Source organism: Osmerus eperlanus, chromosome 15 (genome assembly GCF_963692335.1).
Source record: "Osmerus eperlanus chromosome 15, fOsmEpe2.1, whole genome shotgun sequence".
In the NCBI taxonomy this organism is placed as follows: Eukaryota; Metazoa; Chordata; class Actinopteri; order Osmeriformes; family Osmeridae; genus Osmerus; species Osmerus eperlanus.
This window is the reverse complement of record NC_085032.1, coordinates 8,568,727-8,590,391: the sequence shown is the minus strand read 5'-3', so window position 1 is coordinate 8,590,391 and position 21,665 is coordinate 8,568,727. Positions and strand designations below refer to the sequence as shown.

Sequence of the window (21,665 nt, the reverse complement as noted above, 5' to 3'; positions counted from 1 at the left end):
TCAGTATGATCATGCAGATTGGTGTTTATTTGGACCTTGATGTAGAGATGCATGTCAACTAACTGGCCAGGAAACAGGATCAAAGACAGTGTTTTTAGTCATTAGATGTTCTAACGATGATCTAATTACAGAGAGAATCAGCCATGACCCTGAGCCCCATGGCTTGGTCGAATTTGCATATCACTGCATGAGCTCATTATGCATAATCAAAGCCTTCGATGGCACTCGTGTTACATCTACGCATAATGCAGCCTGACTTATGACTTTTAATAAGGTCCGACGCAGAAAGTTCTGCAAGTCAAAAGAGTCGTTTAGGAGGAATTCAAACTTACGTTTCATTGTGCATGAGGCAACTTCTAAGTGAAATACTGACAAATACAGACACATAGGAATAGGCTTTATGTCCTCTGTTATTAGTTTTCTAGTGGTGTTGTGGACGTTATGACATACCTCAGCTTTTCATGAGCAGTCATGATTTACAGTACAGGATTTTTCAGATTACATAATACAACTGTGTGTGTGTGTGTGTGTGTGTGTCTATCTGGGCTTGTTTGTGTGCTTGTGTGTGTGTGTGTTCCACTATGTACATTTTGGTTCTTTCAATTATCAAGCTTGCAGTAGGTACGAGACAGCTGCCAGTTAATATGATGTATCACAACTAACACCCATAAATTATTCATTGTTGATATGAGCCAAAACTAACAAACGGTGCATTTGGTTTGTTTTGGGTGGAAGTTGGCGCCGGAGTTGTAATATTTGCAGGGAAACGCTTGCTTGAATCTGCAGGGTACCACAATGACAAACATTTTAGAAAGGCGCTAGTTAAACTGTCATCTTTGTTGCCTGTTGTAAATGTCACATCTCTCTGCGGTGTCACAAAACACCAATGCACTGTGTTCGTAGATTCATTTTTAATAACAACTGAATGCGGCTCATGAATGTTTTAACATGTTTTGGTCGTTGAGTGTGTTTGCCCTATCAGTCTCCCAAAGCTACCTTTGGAAGAAAACCAAAGCCAAATGGCTGGCAGACTGTTGTAACTGTTGTAGTGGGACTGAAAAACACACTAAATGGTCAGCTTTCTTTCTTTCTGAGGCTGTTGTCCATTTCCTTAACACTCAGGGCCTGCTGGGGGCGTGGGGGACTGGTCTCAAACAGCACCATGTTTCTGTTGAGATCTGTTAACTTGGTCTGTTTTCTTTGTGCACTGTTCCTCGATGTGTCATCGGATTCTGACAGAGAGAGAAAGAGAGGGAGGAATGATAAAAAGAGAGATGACAAAAGTGAAAGAGAAGGAGAGAGAACAGACATTGTATGTATGTATACTGTTTACATAGAGAGAGAGAGAGAGAGAGAGAGAGAGAGAGAGAGAGAGAGAGAGAGAGAGAGAGAGAAGAGAGAAAGAGACAGAGACAGAGAGACAGAGAGAGAGAGAGAGAGAGAGAGAGAGAGAGAGAGAGAGAGAGAGAGAGAGAGAGAGAGAGAGAGAGAGAGCAGGTGTGTGCAGGAGACGGTCTGGTGCCCCCCTCCAGGGGCATGCTGGGAGAGCAGTCCGACAGGTTCAGCGCCTGGGACATCTGGAGACAATAGAGTTTCTTTCGTCCCTTCTCTCTCTCTCTGTCTTTCTCTCTCTCTGTGTCTCTCTGTCTTTCTCTCTCTCTCTCTCTCTCTCTCTTTCTCTCTCTCTCTCTATCTCTCTGTATCTCCCTCTCATGTGAGTGAAATGAAGAGAGAGGGATGTGAACGGGAGTTACTTTCACACCTCCACGCCTTTCGTCTCCTATGCTATATAAAGTATTCGCCTCCCCTCTCATGTCCAGCTGGACTGCCCCCCCCTCCCTCCCCCAACACCCTCCTTTCTTCAGGAGTCCTCTACTCCGTCTCTCTCCAAATCACTCTGCTGTCCAGGGAGACCTCTGCCTGGCCTCATAGTGTCACAACCGCTCCCCTGAACCCTGACTCGCCCCCACACCTTTCACTCCATGTAACCTTCCCAGAGCTCCATCCCTGTTAATACGTGTCGTCATCATCTGTTAGGGCCACCATCAAGCCTCATTTAGTACAGGATGGCAGACACTGCCGGGATAGAATCACAAATGCTGTGAGGAAGGACTAGCTGTGGTCTACTGGTCACTGTGTCCAGTTATGCTCCAGAGGTTTGAAGTGGGTTTATTTACAGGTACTCTGGCCTGTTGATGGGAACACAATGTTTATACTTGTACATTTGGTCGTAATTTGTTTTAATTAAAAATACTCTTATTTTGAAGATTTGGTATTCTGGGCTTGTTATTACAGAATTCAAATGCGGGAGCTTCCCTGAATATGTTTTCTGGACTTCCTTCCGTCTGCTCTTACCCTTGGGTATATGATGACGACGTCACTGCAGCAACCCTAATCTAACCTCCGGCAAATTCCCCCAGCGATTCCCATGAAGGATTATGGGAATGGTAGAGACAGAGAAATAGAGAGAGAGAGAGACAGAGAGAGAGAGAGAGAGAGAGAGAGAGAGAGAGAGAGAGAGAGAGAGAGAGAGAGAGAGAAGGCAGAGAGACGGATGGACAAGCAGTCAGAGACGAGGAGAGAGAGGCAGAGAAAACCCCAGCTCAGTGAGGCTTTAGCTGGTACGGGGCTAGATCACTCAGTTAATGCCAGCTAGTCACAGAGGCTAAGCCTTGATATATTCCAAAGAAATTAGTTTGGACTCTTTTCTTGGGCCACTTATCAGTGTGCTGTGGTCAGTAGGGTGACAATCTCTCTGTTTCACTGTCTGAGTGGAACATTGAAGATGTTCTGTTCGGTGTGTGGCTGGCCGGCTGGCTGGCTGGCTGGCAGAAGCTGAATAGCTTCAGGTGTTTTCTTAACCTGCTCCATCCGCCGCTTTCTTCAAGTGTAATCCATTGACTTAATGTGTGTAACCACACACACACTGTCTTTGAATGGATTTGTGTTTTTATGTATGTGTGTGTGTGCGTGTACATAGACACACACACACACACCCGATGCTGTTGAGCATCCTCCTTCTTCCTCTCGTTTCCTTCCTGCTAAAAGCTCCATTAATCACTCCCTTGCTTGAAGTCAACTTCTGAGACACACCAATTCCTCAATGTTCCTCAATGTAGCAGCCCCACCCCCACCCCCACCCCTCTGGCTTGTGAGTTCAGAAGTGCTGACACACACAAACCGTCGAGGTAGTGGCGGTGGCGGAATAGTCTCTGTCTTCATGTCAAATGTGTTCATACAGATGTGTTCTGTAGTTCTGAGGTAGATGCCCCCTCCCCATACGCACACAGACACACGCACGCACACACCCCAGAACACATGGTGCTCAGGCTCAATCTAAACAGTCAGATGAATGTTTCCATTGCAGATCCTGGCGTGAAGGAAACCATATCTGCGTGTGTGGTTTTCCAGACCGTCTGGTATCCTGGCTGGCGCATACTGTAAGAACCCTTAAAAAGAAAAAAGGTTTGCGTCTCCAATCCCATTCCAGTCACAAGCCATGTGTTCGGTTCCACTGGGCCACCAAATGTTGACCTTTACGACCTTAGGTGACAAGGCCATGTGATGACAGGCCACAGCAGATAGGAGACTCAACAAAAGCCCCCTTGTAAGTGCTGTTAACTTGTCCCCTCTCACCCTTCTCCCCCCTCCTCTCTCTCTTCCTCCCCCTTCTCTCTTGTTGGGATGGTGTGGGCTGCGGCTTGGGTTCGTAACGAGAGAGGGAAGGGAGGGAGGGGATGGAGGAGGAACAGGGAGGGGGGTTTGGAGGTCTCAGTGGTGAAAAGCTCCAGCCAGACTCCCAGAGATGACGCCTATGGGTCTTGAGGAGTCTTGAGTCTTGAGCTCACCCCCGTCCCCCGTCCCGTCCCCCTCTCTCCCACCCCCCCACCCCCCCACCCCCCAAAAAGAGAGGGGGCTGAACCTCAGCTGTGGTTTCTAACAACCAACTGTGGGACTGCAGAGAGAAAGCTGTAGTCGCCCAACCCTTTTACTCAGTTCCAACCCTCCCACCCCCCCCAACTCCCCCCTCCCCACCCCGCCCCATGGAGAGGTGTGTCTTGGTAGGACAGCCCAGCAGGAAGTCCCCCACATGTTTTACTTTAACCCCCAAGTGGACCCCCTGAGCCCCCCGCCCCCCCCCCCCACACACACACTTACACACACAGACAGAGACACACACCCTTTTGGTATGTTTCTCCTTCCTTCTCTCACCCGCTCCTACCCCCTCTCACTCTCTTCAGTTTTTGCATTGACGGGAGACAGGCTGCAGATACTGGCAGGAGGTCACACAAACTTTATTCAAGAGGACACACACGAGCGCGCGTGCACATCCGTGCACGTGTAGGCTGAACAATAGCTGTTGGCTGAGGGGAGGGAGGGAGGGGGATGAGCGGCCGTCTGCTTTCTCGGTGGGGCTGATTGGAGCTAGCGTAAACACACAGGCCAGGAAGTGTTAAAGCGAGCGAGGGGGGGAAGAGAGAGGAGGGGGGAGGAGGGGGAGAGCGGTGGAAGTGTGCAGTGCAGAAGGGGAGAGGGAAGAAGTTTGGGCTGCATCAGGGAGCGTTAGTTCAGAGTCGCTCCTCTCTGTGTCTCTGCCCGCCGTAGTCTCATTTGTGTTTTCGGACAGACTGTATGACCAGGTGCCAGGGAGGGAGGGTGAGTAGTCGTTTCTTTACACACACACACACACACCCTCTTTCACGGACTCAGACCCACACGCAAACATACGGTATAAGCCCACTAAATAGTCTAGTCTACTCACTATCTTTCTTGGATATGTATGACAAGTCTGATGTCCTAGGGATTTGTCTATCTAGATCTATCTTCCTTTGGTTTCGAACGATTGTTAGGATTGCTGTTTTGCGGCGCAGGGAAGATAAAAGCTGTGCGCGCGTGCGTGTGTCTGCGTGCGTGCGTGTGTGCATGCGGCTGTGTTTTTATAACTGTGTCCAATTAAGCTCATGGCATGTGGGTTATACCAAAGCGGCTTGCGGGTCATTTCACAAGGGGACTGGAAGTCTGAAAAAACTCGAGGCGTTTGCGTCTCTCTCCAGCTTTATCAACACCATCTATCATTGGTCAATCCCTCTCTTTGAATACATACCCAGAGGCTGAAGTGATGGACAGAGTTTCTTTCTTTCCGCCTGTCTGGTTTGCGATGGTTTTCATGAAGACCCTCGGCCATATTAGGAAGATAGTGGGTGATAGTGGGTGCATCAGATCTATTTCGATTTGCCCATGTATGGGTATGTTCGCTCCCTGGATCACATAGGCTTTAGAAGCCTCCCATCAGGGGGCATATATTGCATTCTTCTCCTCCAAGGGTGAACGACAGTCACAGGGTAGCTTTAAATATATGAGGCTAGTCGTCCCCTCATGGCCTTGTTCCATGCAGTACGTCACTCACCATGATGAAAGGATTTGCAATGGTCTTGTCCGTTAGAATAAGGCCATTCAAAACAAAGACCCATCCTTAAACTTTGAACAAATTAAAAAATGTCTTTTTTTCCCAAAAGTATTTGAAAAAATACTGTGGTTTGAAAAAAAAACGAGACATTTTCCATCTGGAAGCGTTTTTGGATACTTTAGGACTTGTTTGACTTTTTCCAACCATTAAGTGGATTTGCATCTGGGGTAGCTGGGTCACTTGCCCAAGTGAAAGCGGATGGAAAGATTTTGCAGACGCGTTCAAACATACATTTTGATATGAAACTCACTTACTGTCAAACTGGCAGTCAAGTAGGGGGTTTCTGTGGGTAGGGGGAGTCTCTCAGTATCTGGAGACCTGAAGCCATGTCCAGGATGATGTATCAAATAAACGTAGGAAATAACTGAGCAAAACAACTCTCGGCTTTTCTAGTTATTCAAACAAATTATGAAATAGACCCCAAACTTTAAACTCATTTACATATGCAGTTTTTCAAAAATGAATTACGCTTCCCAGTCTTGGTTAATGCAACATTTGCTTTACACAAGACTGGCCATAGTTCAATTTAGTAAGTTTCACTGATACACAGAAACTTTCCCTGTATGATGAGATGGTAGTGGAGAAATTAGTTGTGTTTCTTCCGGCAGTACGTTTCTCAGACATGGCAACCCTGCTGGGAGGGTAGGTGAGGACTTTGAGAGCAAGGTGTAATTCGTCTGGAAGAATGATAGGCGCACACCTTACTTCCAACAGTCCCTGTCCTCATCTGTCGTCCCTGCATCCCTCTGCCAGTTTCTCTCCCTGTCTCTCCCTGTCTCCCTCTCTCTCTGTGTCTCTCTCTGTGTCTCCCTCTCTCTCTGTCTCTCTCGGTCTCTCCGCCTCCTCTATTTCTACATTGATGACATTGTGGATTGACGTTGCTGCATTTGTCTTAAGCAAACTACTGAGAAAATGTTGTAAAAAACAAACCCTACCCAGTCTACTAAAGCCAATCTAAGTGTCTAAGTGTTAGCATATGAAAGTGCTTTAAATTTGGCAGTTTATTCACAGTTGCTTTGCCAGACATTTTGGCTTCTGTAATCGCTACTGCATCGAAGGTACCTGGCCCAAGCTCCATAGAAACAAAGAACCAGAGGGGACAAGGCTAGATCTCAGCCCACAGTCAAGCACCAAACTGGGCCACGTCTAGCAGCAGATGTGGATGCACGGCTCTGGTACTGGATTGCTAATTTCTCTCAGTGGAAACACACCTGGCCCCTGTGGCATGTGTCCCAGCTGAGGGGTGGGAGGGAAGGGGGATCTGACCAGGTGTTCATCTAGGAAGCTGTCAACAATGTCATCCCTCATTGGGCATTTGGCCAGAGGGGTCTGTAACATCAGCTCTCATTGGGGCCTGATCAAAGCGTAGTATGGAGGGCCTCTCTTATCAGAACACATTTGGAGTTGGAACCTGGGATGTGAAGAAACTTTCCGTAGTCAAGTTGTGGACCTTTTTGTGTGTGTCTCTGTGTGTGTGTTTGTGTGTGTGTGTGTGTGTGTGTGTCTTTTAGCACAATGCTTCTTTTGTGCCAAGGACCATCTTGCTTATCTTTGTTTTCAGTCATCTGATTTGCAAACTTCCATCTTAAGCTTCAGACAGCGGCAAATATTCAGCGGCAAATGTTCAACAGTCCTAACCCAGGTTGTCCTCCAAAGGTTCTCTGACCTTTGAAACATCCTGAAATAATGAATCCTCAACTAGACCATTTCATGCTTCAGTCAAGGTGATCTCCACTGATGATGCATATCTGGTCGAAAACCGTCTTGTGGCCAATGTTAGAACCAATAGCTTTGCCACAAAAGTCCTCTTAAAACTATCTTTCTGCTTCTGAACAGCAGAGTCCTATATTGCAGGCAGGGAGTTTTGGCTTCTGTTTATCACATGGTTTGGACTGGGATGTGTCTGTTTAGCTAATAACATCTTTAGTCTAATAGAGGTGGATTTGATATTAAGGGATTATTGTAGAGTTATTTTCTTAATCCATATTAATCAAAGTTCCCCCACAGCTCACTGACCTCATAGCAAACCACATAATTTCCTTGATGGAGGTACAGAATCATTTTAAATAATCTAAATGACCCCCCCTCCCCCATGAAAAACACATTCATTGCCCCAAAGGGCATAATTTCCCATTTCTTTGTCGACGTAAATGAATAACTTATCTGAACACACTTCGAGCAAGCTTACAGTCAGATAAGCCATTCCCTATTTCATAAAGACACTCAGATCTTTTTTACATGTTCCACTGACTCCAACAGCTTGTCAGTCAACTCCCAGATAGCAGCATTTTAATGACTTGCACGGAGCAAAAGTGACAGACTAGCAGAAAATAGCTGCAATGGCTTGGTTGAGAAATCACGCATCAAAACAATATCATTTATCATCTCTCTTTTTACATCTCAGCACCACATTGTTAATTCCAAATCAACCCAAAGCTATAATTTGCCCCAACTAGATACCCCAAACCAGTGAACAAACAGAAATTGAAATTGTTTCTTCATTCAGACAAGTCTACCCACATCATAAAACACAGGACTCTCAATGTTGTTTTAATGGTAGAGCTGTGGTTGAATGGAAGTGGGCACTCAGAGTGAAGGAAGGACTGGTATGGACTGATGATGTGGTCTCTTTTGTCGATGGCCACTGACAGGCTTTGGCGGAGGCTTACGTAAGCTCTCAGCATTCTCCAGCAGTCCTGGATGTGACAGGGATTATCCATAGAGTGAAATACCACGCAAAATACCACTGCCGTGCAGGCTGAGCTCATGGAAAATCAGTGTGTGTGGGTTAGCCAGACCGATCTCAACCATTTAATAATATATGGTATGAAAAAAAAAAGAATTGTTTACAGTAACTTGAAATATTTGAATCTCTTTCCGGACACGGGCAGCCTCAGGGTCACTCACATCTTTGTTTCCCTCACGTTCCTTTCAGCAGAGACGATGACTTATGAACTCAACCTCATTGCCTCTGAAGTCATCTGCTTGACCTCCACCTCCTCCTCCCCTCCTCGCAGGGCGGGGGGGGGGGGTAAAACAAACGTCCTCCGCCCCTAACTACGGGGAACCCCCGCACACACGCCCACAAACACACACACGCACGCACACTGTCTTGACACTTCATTTCTATTACCTTCCCCTTCCTTCTTTACCTCTGTTTGTTCTTCAACTGCAAACATGTCCCCTTCTCTTCCAGACCAGACTAGTTTTCTTTATGGCCTGAGTGGTTCAGACACTTGCTTTACGCTACTGTGGAACCACACACAATGGGGCTGTCTGGTGCCTTAGGCCTTCTGCCTGTCAGTCAGTACATACACACACACACACGCACATACCGTACATGGACACACTACGCTTTAGGACTGTGTGGACTCACACTGTATAACTTTCTTTTGTGCATCCATCTAAGCGCTCTGTCAGGCTCTGTAGACAAGCAGGCTTGCAGACGTCCTCACAGACAGTGTTTGCAGGTCGGGAAGCCAGAACAGCCAGACCAGCACACAGCTAATCCAGGTCGTGTATTCTAGTGAATGAGTCCTGTTCAGTGGCTTGCTTCAGCCTAAACTAGTGCTTAGTGTGGAGATTTGAGGTGGAGACGTCAAACAGAAATGGAGATGGAGTTACTTTGGGCGACGTTGAGGGATGCAATGTTCACTTTAAAAGCTGATCCAGGTTACCCATAAGGATAGAATGTAGGTTAGAGTGCCAAACATGGCCAAGGTACAGTTTGTCCTGGGCCTTTGTTTCCCCTAGTGTTGAAATGAGCTGGGCTCGATGGCTTGGGATGTTACTTTGGAAGCTTTTGTACACTCTGAAGAAAGAACCATCCTGGGCAAATACTGACCCAGGGCAGAACTTCAGTTTGGAGCCAAGCACTACAAGGGCTAACCTCAATGACATCAGCAAAAAATCAAATAAAAGAGAATCCGAGAGTGTGTGAAAGACGAGATGAGACGCGGGAGGCGTCCCTCAGATCATCTGAATTAGGGTTTAATTGATGAGCCGGCAAAAAGTTGGTTATAATCCCTTAAAGTGCCCTTCATATCAGGCCCGGATAATTGGAAAGTCCATTTGCCTTCGTCACTCTTTATCCAAGTTTCCACCATTTTGTGCTGCCGAGAAGCAGAGCTGTCTCCGTCCCTAAGAAGAGTTGTTAATTAAGATGAGGTTAAGTTGGAATTTTGCCAGCATTAAAGACGGCTAATCCCAATAAATATGGATGAAAATCCGCTGCGGTCGAGTTCTGCCTTTTCCCACAGCTTGCCCCCCCCCACAACACCCCCACTCACCCCCACTCACCCCACCCCTCATATGTCGTCTTTCCACTCGTTTGCCTTCACCCCCCCGGGACCGCCGGCTAATGACTCATTATTATTGTTATGTCACAACTCTCTCCGCCTGACAAACTGATTATCGCACTCTTCGCTTATATGGATACTTTGCATGGCCATATATACACATACACACACACACACACACACATACACACACACACACGTTGGATACATATTTTGTTACATGTGTCCTAAAGTGCTTACATAGCTGTTACTGGTGCATGAAATGTGCAGGATGTTACAGTAATGCTAAGATTTTTCTAGGGAATGTTGAGCTACCTGAACACCGGGCCTGCCAGGGGTTAAACGGGGCGAGCGAGGCGGAAGCCTCCCCTCTGTCCCGCTCTCCAGAGGGTTTGGCTGCTTCCGCAAGAACACGCCCCCGCTCTGCTTGAAGGAAAACCCCCAGGAGCATGTAAACACTGGAGGCTGCACCAGGATACACGGATAGTGAGTCTTGACCGATCTGTGGGGATGTAAAGGCAGCTCCATCACAGTCGAAGTGTGCTTTTGAGCGAGAGTTCTATGTCTGAGGCTTAATGTATGATTCAGCATGTGGATCCGGGACGCTTTAATCCCCTAAGTAAGGGAATGGGATTGTGCCTGACTGTGACCGTCCTCCACTACTCTGTTCAGAACATGAGTTTTGGCAGATATGATGACTCAAACCAAAGCATTATCCCAGTGAGGGCTCTGTCCTCTGACACAAGGGGGATGAAGGCTTGCTTGCCATGTTCATGTCACCAAAGGAATGGTCTCCCTTTTGGAGTCTTCCAACTGATGCATAAAAAAACGTGATGCTGAAGAAGGTTCTGCTAGTCTGGCATTGAGAGAGTGAGGAATTTGAGTAGTATGAACGTTAGGAGATGAAAACAACAAGAGATTAAGTCTCTGAAATATTTCTTTTCTTCTTCCACCCATCTGCCCTGTACCTCACCCTAACCCACACTGCACCTCTGCGTCCCAGAATGCACTGCTTGTCCACCCGAAACTCCCTACAGAGTTATGAACCCACCCTCTTGTAAAACATAGCAGTTTGAGAGTGGAAATGTATTTTCTTCTCTTATTTTCCCCACTCGTAATTCCAAACCTTTTTTTTCAACAGTGTGACTCTCAGTGTGGCTGGGACTTTTGATGGCTTTTGTAAGATTTTGTGCAATGATGAGCTCGAACCCACGTTCGACTGAAATCAATTGACTCATTTTGCGTTTCCGGTACTCTTACTTGATCAAATCCTTTTCTTTAAGTAATCGAAGCAATAAAACGTGTTTGAGATTCATTCAATTAATTCTGAAGAAAAACATTATCCCTGATGAAAAAACGACACGGTAATGGAAGAAAACCCATTGATGCTTAACCCGGTGGAACAGATTGGATATATTTTACTCAATGTCCTGAGGCCCTCTGTCAGGAAGAAGGAGAGCTTGCAGGATGGAGGGATAAGCTGGTTTACATTTGACTGCTCTTTCTTAGAACATCCTCTCAGCTCGCACCTCAGAAGACAAGGTCACAGAACATTCCACTGCATTCTGTGGATCAAACCTTTCCATGGCTTTGTATAAAGGCAGGAAGCTACAGGAAGTGGTCCAAAAAACGTAAACAGTCTTGGGGTGACGCAAAGACTCACGTGCACACACACACGCACACACACACACACACAGACAAACACACACCCATGCAACACACAAACACACTTTCCTGCTTTCTCAGGTCTTTTGTTCCAGTTTTCCTCCCATCTGGTTCTCCTTCCAGGGGGGAAGTGTGCGTTCCTCCTCTTCCCCCTGTCGGGGCAGCAACAAGGGCCTGTTTTATCTCGGCAGTAAGGCCCTAGACCGCCGGAGCCACATGCTAAAGCCATTCAGTTGTGGACAAGGCCTGCGGTCGACCACGAGAGGACCGCAAATAACTGTTCAGGTCAAACTGGTGGGGTGGGGGGGGGGGGGAAGGGTCAACCCTTTTCTTTGAAAATATATATTTTTGTCATTTTTCAGCTTTATTGTGACAGTGACAGTGGAGAGAGACAGGAAATGTAGAGGGGAGAAAGATGACCACGAAATGACGGCAAATAACTGTCCAGGTTGCCCGGGCTGGACTCAAACCCAGGCCCCTCACGTCAAGGCCTTAGCCTATGTGGTACAGCTCTACTCAGTTAGCCACTGGGGCACTCATCAAAACAGGGTCAGGGTTATAAAAACAGAGTGAGTTCCTTTGCTTGGAAGAGGTAAAGTGGTGTGTGTGTGTGCATGTGTGTCTACAGTTTGTGCGTGTGTGTGTGGTGTGCATGTGTGATAACCATTGATTAACCCTCCTCTCACCACCACTCAGAGAAACCCAGAGAGCAGTCGACCCAGGGGGTGTCCCCAGTAACAGCCTCTCTCTCCCAGGCCTAAATACCACGCTGTCCCCCCAGAGAACATCACACCCACTTACTGAAACGACCACAAATGCCATGACCGTGTTCAATGAAAGGCAGGAGCAATCTGTCTCATATTTCAACTCACAAACACGGATATAAATCCGCATTAACCCCTGTCAGTCTATATTGAATCCTTGGTCTACCAACAGACACTCAATATCTAGTACTGTTGGGCAGGCCACTGCCACGGATAGAAGGACTCTCTTTAATACATAGACCCTGGTTGATTTGTGTGTGTGTGTGTGTATGTTTGTGTGTGTGTGTGTGTGTGCGCGCGCATGCGTGCGCGTGCGTTGATCTGTGTGTCCGTGACAGCTCTGTGATTAATGGTGCTCCCTGTGAGACACATTGAGTTAATCACAGCTACGTTCTCACTCTAAATTTACCAAGACTGCATCCATAATATATATGCCTTCCTGCCCAGGCATTGATGAGCCCCAATTAGAATGGCTCAATACTGACTGATTTCGATGCTAAGCTACAGTCCACGTGTCTAGGTCGAGTTGTTGCAAATATTCATGGCCGATAAGAAGCACACTCCATATGGAAGTGGACATGAAAAACTGTGTGTGTCTGTTCCAGTGGATTATGTTGTGTGTGTGTGTGTGTGGAGTCTGGACGTAACGTGGTTATGTAGTACGTATTACCAGTGGGCTGGTGAGCTGGGTTCTGTGCTGCTGTGACGCTCGGTGATGAGGGCAGAGTTCCTCTGCTAATCCGCTTTGGCTGTCCTCCCCTGGACACACACACACACTCTAGTGTGATTAAAATCTAGATACGGCTGTCCACTCCTAAAATATGAAATTACCTAGAAAAAATGGATGGGACAAACATTTCCCAAAATCCTGTGGATGGAACCTGCTTAGCAACCATCCCTGGCTGTGTGTCCATGTGTTTTTATTTGTGTTTCCATTTGTTTCTATCTATCAATGTGTATGTGTGTGTGTGTGTGTATGTGTGGGTTTATTGTTTCTCTGCTAGTCCAAATGGAGACGGTCTAGGACTTATCTCTGGGTGGAATCACCATAGAATCTTTGGTTTCCTTCCTGGGCCCAGCCCTATGGGAGATAATGATGATCTCTGGACTATCGTTTAATTAGACCAGCAGAACAGAGATAGAATACCGCCGCTCTCTCTCTCTCTCTCTCTCTCTCTCTCTCTCTCTCTCTCTCTCTCTCTCTCTCTCTCTCTCTCTCTCTCTCTCTCTCTCTCTCTCTGTATATCTGTCTATCTCTCTCTGTCAGTCTTCTTCTGTGTGTCTCTGTCTCCCTCTTTCTCGTTTTGTGTCTCTCTCCCTTGCTCTCTCGCGCTCTGTTTTTAGTTTTGGGGAGAAAGAATTGGTAGAGGAGAAACGAGAGATGGAGGGGAAAGGAGGAGGAAGGAGGGATGTAGGAAGGGTGAAGATGGGAAAGTGGGGTGCTGCTCCAGTGTGTGAGAAGGCCCTGCCTGGATGACATCAGCGGAATGCCTTGGCTCTGATGACATTGCTTGCTGACGAATGGGGGTCCGCCTTGGGATGATGTCACCAGCAGCCAATCAGACATCCAGCTCTGGCTCGTGTGGTCTGCGTTAGCCCCCGTGCTCCGGGGTTTGAAGCAGCTCTCACTCTCCAGAAAGCTTCCCTCCGTCTTTTGTGCAGGTTATTTTTAGCCTCTAATTCAAACATGGATTCTATTTGAGATGCCCCCCCCCAAACACACACACCCTTGACTGTGTCCGTGCATCGTCACCAACACACACACAAAAACACATACAGAAAGATGAACTGGAGAACTGACACATCTCCCACAGAGCGTGTAATGCAGTAAATATGTCTCTAAGGCGGTTAGAATTCAGCTAACTCAATAACACAGCTCAAATCTACCGTTTCACTCCCCAAAATAAGTCTCTTTGCTCCACCTTGTTTGGTGGGGCTGAGAACATAGCTGAGAATAAGTTTTAAAGCTCTTAAGGGCAGGAGACTCAGGAATTCTGCAGTCCTTCAGATGAAAATTTGGAGTTAGCTTAGCATCAGTTCATGTAGTTGTAGAGGGAACTTGCTTCCTCATTCCTCCCTCTCCTCTCTCCTCTCCTCTCTCTTCTCCCCTCTCTTCTCCTCTGTTCTCTCTCTCCTCCCCTCTCATCTTCCTTCTCTCTCATCTCCCTTTTCTTCTGTCCTCTCCCCTTTCTTCATCCTTCTCTCGTCTGTCCTCTCTCTCTTTCCCTCTCTCCTTTCCTCTGTCCTTTCCTCTCTCCTTCCCTCTCTCTCTCCCCTCTCTCCTGAGACGTTGGTCTGTTCCCTCTCTCCTGTCTTCTCCTGGGAGACCTTAATGTTCTTTGTAGCTGTGATTCTCCTAAGATGATCTGCCATTCCTGTCCTGTCGTAACAAGCCCTCGTTAAGTAGTTATCGACTGTAGTTAGGTTGGTGCCGTGCTTCATGTTGCTAAATTATTGAGCGTCCAACCTGATTACAGGAGTTTAACTGCAGAAAGTAAGAGCTGTCTAGACTGGTGGGTAAGGCTTTCACATCACCCCACTGCCCCAGCCATTCACTCTGGGTTCAGACGTCCATCTAAAGCTGGAACCAGCTCCATTACTATTGATATCTTGTTTAATCCTGTTCTTGTTAATACATCGAAATAAATATAATTGCATGAGTGGAACATATCTTATCGTGTATGGCAGATGGTGGATGGAATTAGTCCACACTTGGGTCGACACAGTGTCTGTGTACAGAACAGTCTATGGACTTGAAGTCTGTTTGTCCATGGTGTGGCCTCCCTCTGTGTTGGTCTGAAGGGTGCACAGTCCCCCTCTACTGGAGCTGGGCATGCTGCCATGGACCTCAACCCCCCCCCCCTCCTACCAGCACCCCCCACGCATTCACACCCGGGCATGGCCCACACACACAAACACACACATACATACAAACACACACTTGGGCCCAGTCCATACACACACACACACTTGGGTACAGTCCACACATGCATACTGGGCGTTTCACAGTTTGCCCGCGAGACAGTAGCTCCAGTGTTCTCAGATAGCCCCTCTCCACCCTCCGTCCACCCCCCCTCCACCCCTCCACCCCCCCCCCCACCCCCCATCACCTTACAGCACAGCTCAACCTGCATCCCTTCTCAGGCAGCCCAGTCCCAGCAGCGGTGACCCAGAGGGAACACACAGGCTCCCACACGACCACCAAACATCCACCTCTCCCGGGTGGAGCAAAGGAAGTGTACTTACAAGTTGTCAAGTGTCAAACCATCTCTCATTCACCCTCCTATAATGGGGTCAGTACAGTGTTTTTGTGCTTCTTCTCGAGTCTGCCGTGCACACTGCTGAGGTGGTTGGGCTGGGGAAGGGTCATGATCTGTACAAACAGCAGACAAGTTTCTCTCTTCGCCCAAACACAGCCAGGTAGACTGGGGCTTAGCCTGCGGTGTGTCTCCCAGCAGATGGCTACGGTGACTCGTGTGATTGGTGGACAGTGGGTCGGCTGCACGGCTGGGACTGTGACAGTGTTGGCTCCTCTGAGAGCCTGGCTTGTTGATAAGATGCCTTGTTGTGTTCCCCCGGCTGGGTCTGTAGCCAGCAGCACAGCCAGCGGCAAGAGAGAGAGACAGAGGGAGGAAGAGAGAGGAGCAAGAAAAGCAAGGGAAGGAGAGAGACGGAGAAACACGGGGGGGATGGAGTGAAGGATAGAGAAGAGAGCGGGCGGGCGGGCGGGCGGGCGGGCGGGTGAATGATTGAGGGAGTGAGTGAAAAGAGAGTGGTATAGAACGAGAGAGAGAGAAGACAGAGCAAAGGAGGAATATGAAATTGCAAGGTGTGCGGGAGAGAGAGAGAAGAATAAAGGAACGAGACTGAGGGGGAAAGAGAGTGAGGAGGGATATGAAGCTTGCAGATGTGGGGGGAGAGAGGGAAGAGGGATATAGAGAGAGAGAGAGAGAGGGGGGGGGAAGGAGAGAGAGAGAGAGAGAGAGAGAGAGAGAGAGAGAGAGAGAGAGAGAGAGAGAGAGAGAGAGAGAGAGGGGGGGGGGGAGAAAGGAAAAAGAGACAGAAATAGAGAGAGGGGGAAAAGAGACAAAGGGGGGGAAGGAAGGAAGGAAGGAAGGAAGAGAGGCAGGGAGGCAGGGAGGGAGGGAGGGAGGGAATGTAAAGAGGCAGGCGGAATAGCAGGAAGAAAAGAGGTCTGAACGTATGAGTGACTGGCTGGAAAGTCAGGAACCTAAGCTGCTTATCACCATGGAGGGAGAGCCAATTGCAGCACCAACACCTGACCAAAAAAGATAACAGATGTCTTATCAACAAGAGCAAACCATTCTTCTTGGACAGCATACAACATGGTTCCTCCTATCTCTGACCTGATCCGTCCACCATAACAGAGCTATCACACAACTCTGCCGTCCATAATGAGAAGGACAAACATATTCACGGAGCGTTTGAGCCCACGATCAGACAGAAAGATCTGTTAGACTATCATCCTCCAGCCAAGCATAGGCAAGGACAGGGGGGCACTGGATGCACTTTGATGAAAAGAAAAAAAAAGAATACATTGGCCACATTACAGGCGGTTGCTGGAGTTTTGTTTTGGCTCGGTTTTGTTTTGACGCGGAATTACTATACCCATTACACAAGCTGTTGTCTTGTCTTGGTGAAAACTCTTCAAGTGCATAGGTAATTGGCCATTTGGGGTGTGAATAAGTTAGGCCTTAATCGTTTTCTCCTTATGGATGATGGTGTTATTGTACCGGGGAGTCCAGAAGACGCATGGATGCTTGTGAGCAGGTTCTGGAGGTCAGTGCCCAGCCCTCTGTGACTCACAGCCCCAGGAATGGCTCTTCTTGCCAGGGGAGGAAAGATGGAGTCACCCCCCCCCCTCCGTCTTTCTTTCTTTCTTTCTCTCTCTTGGCTGGATTGTGCAGCTGCCCTCAGACTACTCCCCTCTCCTCCCACTTTCTGTCTCCGCCCCTCGTGTAATGATGCTACGAGCCTCGCCGTTGGCCAGGAGACGGTTGCCTCTGACGAGGTTGCCTGGGTCAACATTAAAGAGGTTCCCAAGTGGGGGGTTGACTTTGCCCAGGGCAGGGCAGACAGGGGTGCACTGGAGAGGTGTGTGTTTTTGATGGAGGGGGGAGGGGGGGGCGGTTAATCAGTATGCAATGGCAGTCATGTCACACATTGACTATAGACACACTTTTCATTAGGCAAGACTCAGTGACTCCGTTAATGCACAACTAAGAACGATTCCTGGAGAAACTGCTGTGAGGAGGAAACGAGACGCACGCACCGTCAAACACACACCTTCTCACACACATACACCCAAACACACACACTCCCCCCCCCCCCCCAACACACACACACACAACCAAACACACACTCACTCTCTCACACTTACACATGGATATGCCCTTTTCCCAACTCGCTCACTCTCATCCACTAATACAATTTTCGATACCATCACTCAGATTATCTTCGATAAAATATTCCATGAAGTGCTAGAATATGCCAAAACAGCTCCCCCTTGTGTACAGCAGTAAAACACCACATCATTTATTAGCACTCACTATGCAGTTCACACAATTTCAAAAATCATGAGGAAAATCTTCATTTGCCATGAAAGGTTTTATTTCATTCTAAATGTCTTCCAGAAAAGGAAGGTATTGAGAGACAGACAGTTGCGCTCATTCATGTCATACGGATAGTCAGAGTGAGTCAGCTGCCTGCCTTTCACTGCACAGCATGCTGTTTGGACTCACTGTTTACATCCAAACTTGAATTGCAGGAAAAGGGAGGAGATATTGAAGAGGGGCGGGAGGGGGGGAATGAGCAGTGAGGATCTTTGCACAAGAGAACTGATTCAATATAATCTGAAGATTTGGGGGCTTAACACACAGTGTTGTTTCTCCTTCGCTGAAACACTGTGTTAGACTCGAATATTATCTGCTTTGTATGAACACACGAGATGTGTGTTATTGCATGAGCCTAAGATGACGCCAAAACCAGAGGAAATCCAACTTGTTTGCTCAACTTTATTGAACTTGCAGTTCCTTCTCAATACTTCGCAGAATATTGAGTGTAGACAGTATTTACTGGGCCTAAACAAGCAGCTCTGTTGGGAGTAGAGCAGCAGTAAAATGCAGTTGAGTGTGTCGTACATTTAGCTAAAAGGCCTTACTGGCATATGGAAGCCCATTATGTTGTATTCATTTGAAGATTCATTAGCTGGATTTCCTCAAACACATGCACACATGCCACATTCATGCATGCCCACAAACATGCCCCCTTGCACACACACTTATGCACACACACTTATGCACACAAGCACACACACACACTTGCATGAACACACACACACATGCATTACCCATGCACACACACACACACAGTTCCACTACATCTAAGTTGATATCTTTGGCCACCTGCCTATCCAGGCTGGCAGGCATTTCTGTGTTTATTGAAGACTTCCTGACATACAGCAGAGAGCAGCAGATATACTGTGTGTGTGTGTGTGTGTGTGTGTGTGTGTGTGCCTGAGTATGTGTGTGTGCGTGCGCGTGTGCTCGTGTGGCAGGTTTGACACAGGGCAGATGTTGTTGTGTTCATGTCAGGACAGGACAAACACTTGTCATTAACACAAACACACAACAGCTGGAGAGAGAGAGAGAGAGAGAGAGAGAGAGAGAGAGAGAGAGAGGGAGAGAGAGAGAGAGAGAGAGAGAGAGAGAGAGAGAGAGAGAGAGAGAGAGAGAGAGAGAGAGAGAGGAGGGAGGGAGGGAGGGAGAGAGAGGGAGGGAGGGAGGGAGGGAGGGAGGGAGGGAGGGAGGGAGAGGAGAGGGAGAGGGAGAGGGAGAGGGAGAGGGAGAGGGAGAGGAGAGGGAGAGGGAGAGGGAGAGGGAGGGAGGGAGGGAGGGAGTGAGGGAGAGGGAGAGGGAGAGGGGGAGGGAGGGAGGGAGAGGGAGAGGGAGAGGGAGAGGGAGAGGGAGAGGGAGAGGGAGAGGGAGAGTGAGAGGGAGAGGGAGAGGGAGAGGGAGAGGGAGAGGGGGGAGGGAGGGAGGCTTGATCTTTCAATTTTCTAGTAAAACCAAACTGGCAACGCTCCATCATGATATTCCTTGTATTGATGTGCTGCATTGGCAGAGACTGTGGTGGTGGTGGTTCCCAGGCTAACGTTGTGGAACCACATTCCCCGTACAGTATCTGCAGGGGAGGGGGGTGATGATAAGGACACCCTGCCAATAAGCCAAGCAGACAGATTGAAGCTTGAGAAAAGTTGAAAACGTGTGCATTTGCTGAGACTGCAGTGTGTGATTCTGGATAACGAGGCCTAGACAGGGTTCTGGAGGTCAGGGCCAAACCCTGTGTGACTCATCGCCCCAGGAATGGAAGATGGAGGAAAGGAGCAGTATCGTCAGCCCCCACCCCCCCCCCCCACCCCCCACCAACGTTTCTCTCACTCTTTTCTCTTTCTCCCTCACTCTCAGATACACACAGATTTGTGTTGTTTCATTGTCTTGCATGTGTGGTATTTGTGCATGAGACCGTAAAGTGTATTTATGTCTTTGACATGCATAAAGTGAAACAGATACTGTGGGTGGACAGGGATTTGCGGGCCAAACCTTTCCTGTGTGTGTGTGTGCGAGTATACCAGTGTATATATATGTATACACCGTATGTATGCGGGTGTGTGTCAGGTTTCGTGTGAAATATGTGACCAGGCTGCATTGTGAGAGTATTAAGCGCTGCTTTCAGAGGGTTGACGGAGCCCACGGAGAGCGGCTTTATCCTGGAGATCAGTAATCAGGGAGAGGTGAATGGCCCAATCAGCCTTTTCTCTGTGAGCTGTTGCCAGGTCACCTCCACACACACACACACACACACACACACAGACAAACACACACAGACAAAAACACACACACACAGACAAACACACACAGACACACAGACAAAAACACACACACACACACACACACACAGAGACAGACAAACACACACAGACACACAGACAAACAGACACACACACACACAGAGACAGACAAACACACACAGACACACAGACAAACAGACACACACACAGAGACAGACAAACACAAACACACAGACACACTCCTACCTGCGACAGCTAACAGCCTCACTCAGAGCATGGCAGTGGCCATAGGAGGGTTTAGTGAGGGCTTGAGTTGGAGGAAAGTAACTGGGTTTAGTGAAGGCCATAGAGTCAGATGGTCTGGGATGGGAGGGCTGAGGAGAATACAAAGGCTACTTTATGTTCTGGACTGAGGACTGAGTGTGTGTGTAAGCAAGTTTGTGGACGCATTGTGCGAGTGTTTTTTTATGCAAACCATACAAAAAAAACGACATCCCTCGCTGGAAAATCGAAATATTTCATTTCCACATCACCCAATACTCCAGTGTGCCAAACACTTTCATACCAATAGTACGAACTGTTCCCTCCCCAACGGGCCATCCATGGGGGTGTGTCTTCAATGTCTGTGTATTGGTATTCACAGTATCATAATATCACTCTGTGGGCTTTGCTTTTATAGCACACAGCAAGCCTTTGTCTGGCCACATACTTATGAGAGAGTGATAGTGGGAGAGAGAGGGTAAGAGAAAGAGGGAGGGAGAGCTTGCATACATTCCTCCATAAATAAATGACAAACGGTGCGTAACTGGAGACAACAATGGTCCTTCGACGGCCTCTTAACGAGACCTGGGACGTCCAGTGACAAGTGGTATCTTGTTATGTCTAGAACCTTCCACACCAGGACTTCTCACAGAGGAACCGAGTCGAAAGCGGAAAGAGATAGTTTATTGAACGACTACCGTAATGTCTTTACTGTCAATTATCCACGTTACATTGATCGCATCACTCGTCAGTCTAATGATACAGCAACAACTAGATTACCCATAAGGCTTTGAAAACAAGTGGTCTATGTTTTCCTTTGGACCAATCCATTTACCTAACACTGGCAGCTGGCAGAATGGTAATGGGTTCATTTTTAGGGCCTTCCCAGAGGCACGTCATTAAAATGTCTCAACATGAAATCTTGGTCTGGCTACATGTTGCTAGCATGTTGTCTATCAGTCTGTCTGTGTATCAGACAACCTAGCATGCCGTCTGTCTAGCTAGCTTTACGCCTGACTGGCCGGCTGACTAACAGTCTGGGAGAGTGGGTGTGCGAGAGAGCCGACGCTCCCTCCATATGTGGGACATTATCGTCCAGCTGGATCCAGTGCGTTTGCTCACTTTCTGACCCCACCACTTTCAATTACATGGTCCGCAAGGCTGCCCACTGATCTCCCCACGTTTCCTGTGAAGATATTTAAATCGTACAGGAAATACGACGAACAAAAGCATGCTTCGGTTCCATCACCAGCTGGGACAGCAGTTTGCGCAGCATGCAGTGCAATGCTGCTGGGTTTGCGCAACGTCGAGTCATAAGTCAATCGGTCAACACTGATGGC

The 21,665-nt window shown here is 47.9% G+C and overlaps 1 protein-coding gene across 7 annotated transcripts in view; it reads left to right on the top strand.

The window, feature by feature from the left end:
• Nucleotides 1–21,665, top strand: part of si:ch211-285f17.1 (sickle tail protein homolog) — an 83,415-nt gene that overhangs the window by 12,649 nt on the left and 49,101 nt on the right. Inside the window, exon 1 of one of the 7 annotated variants that reach the window (XM_062480182.1) lies at nt 4,534–4,656. The exons of the other annotated variants lie outside the window; for them this stretch is intronic. The gene's annotated coding sequence lies outside the window, so the exon portion shown is untranslated. Of the gene's footprint in view, nt 1–4,533; nt 4,657–21,665 lie in introns of those variants that run through there. 7 annotated transcript variants of the gene reach the window in all.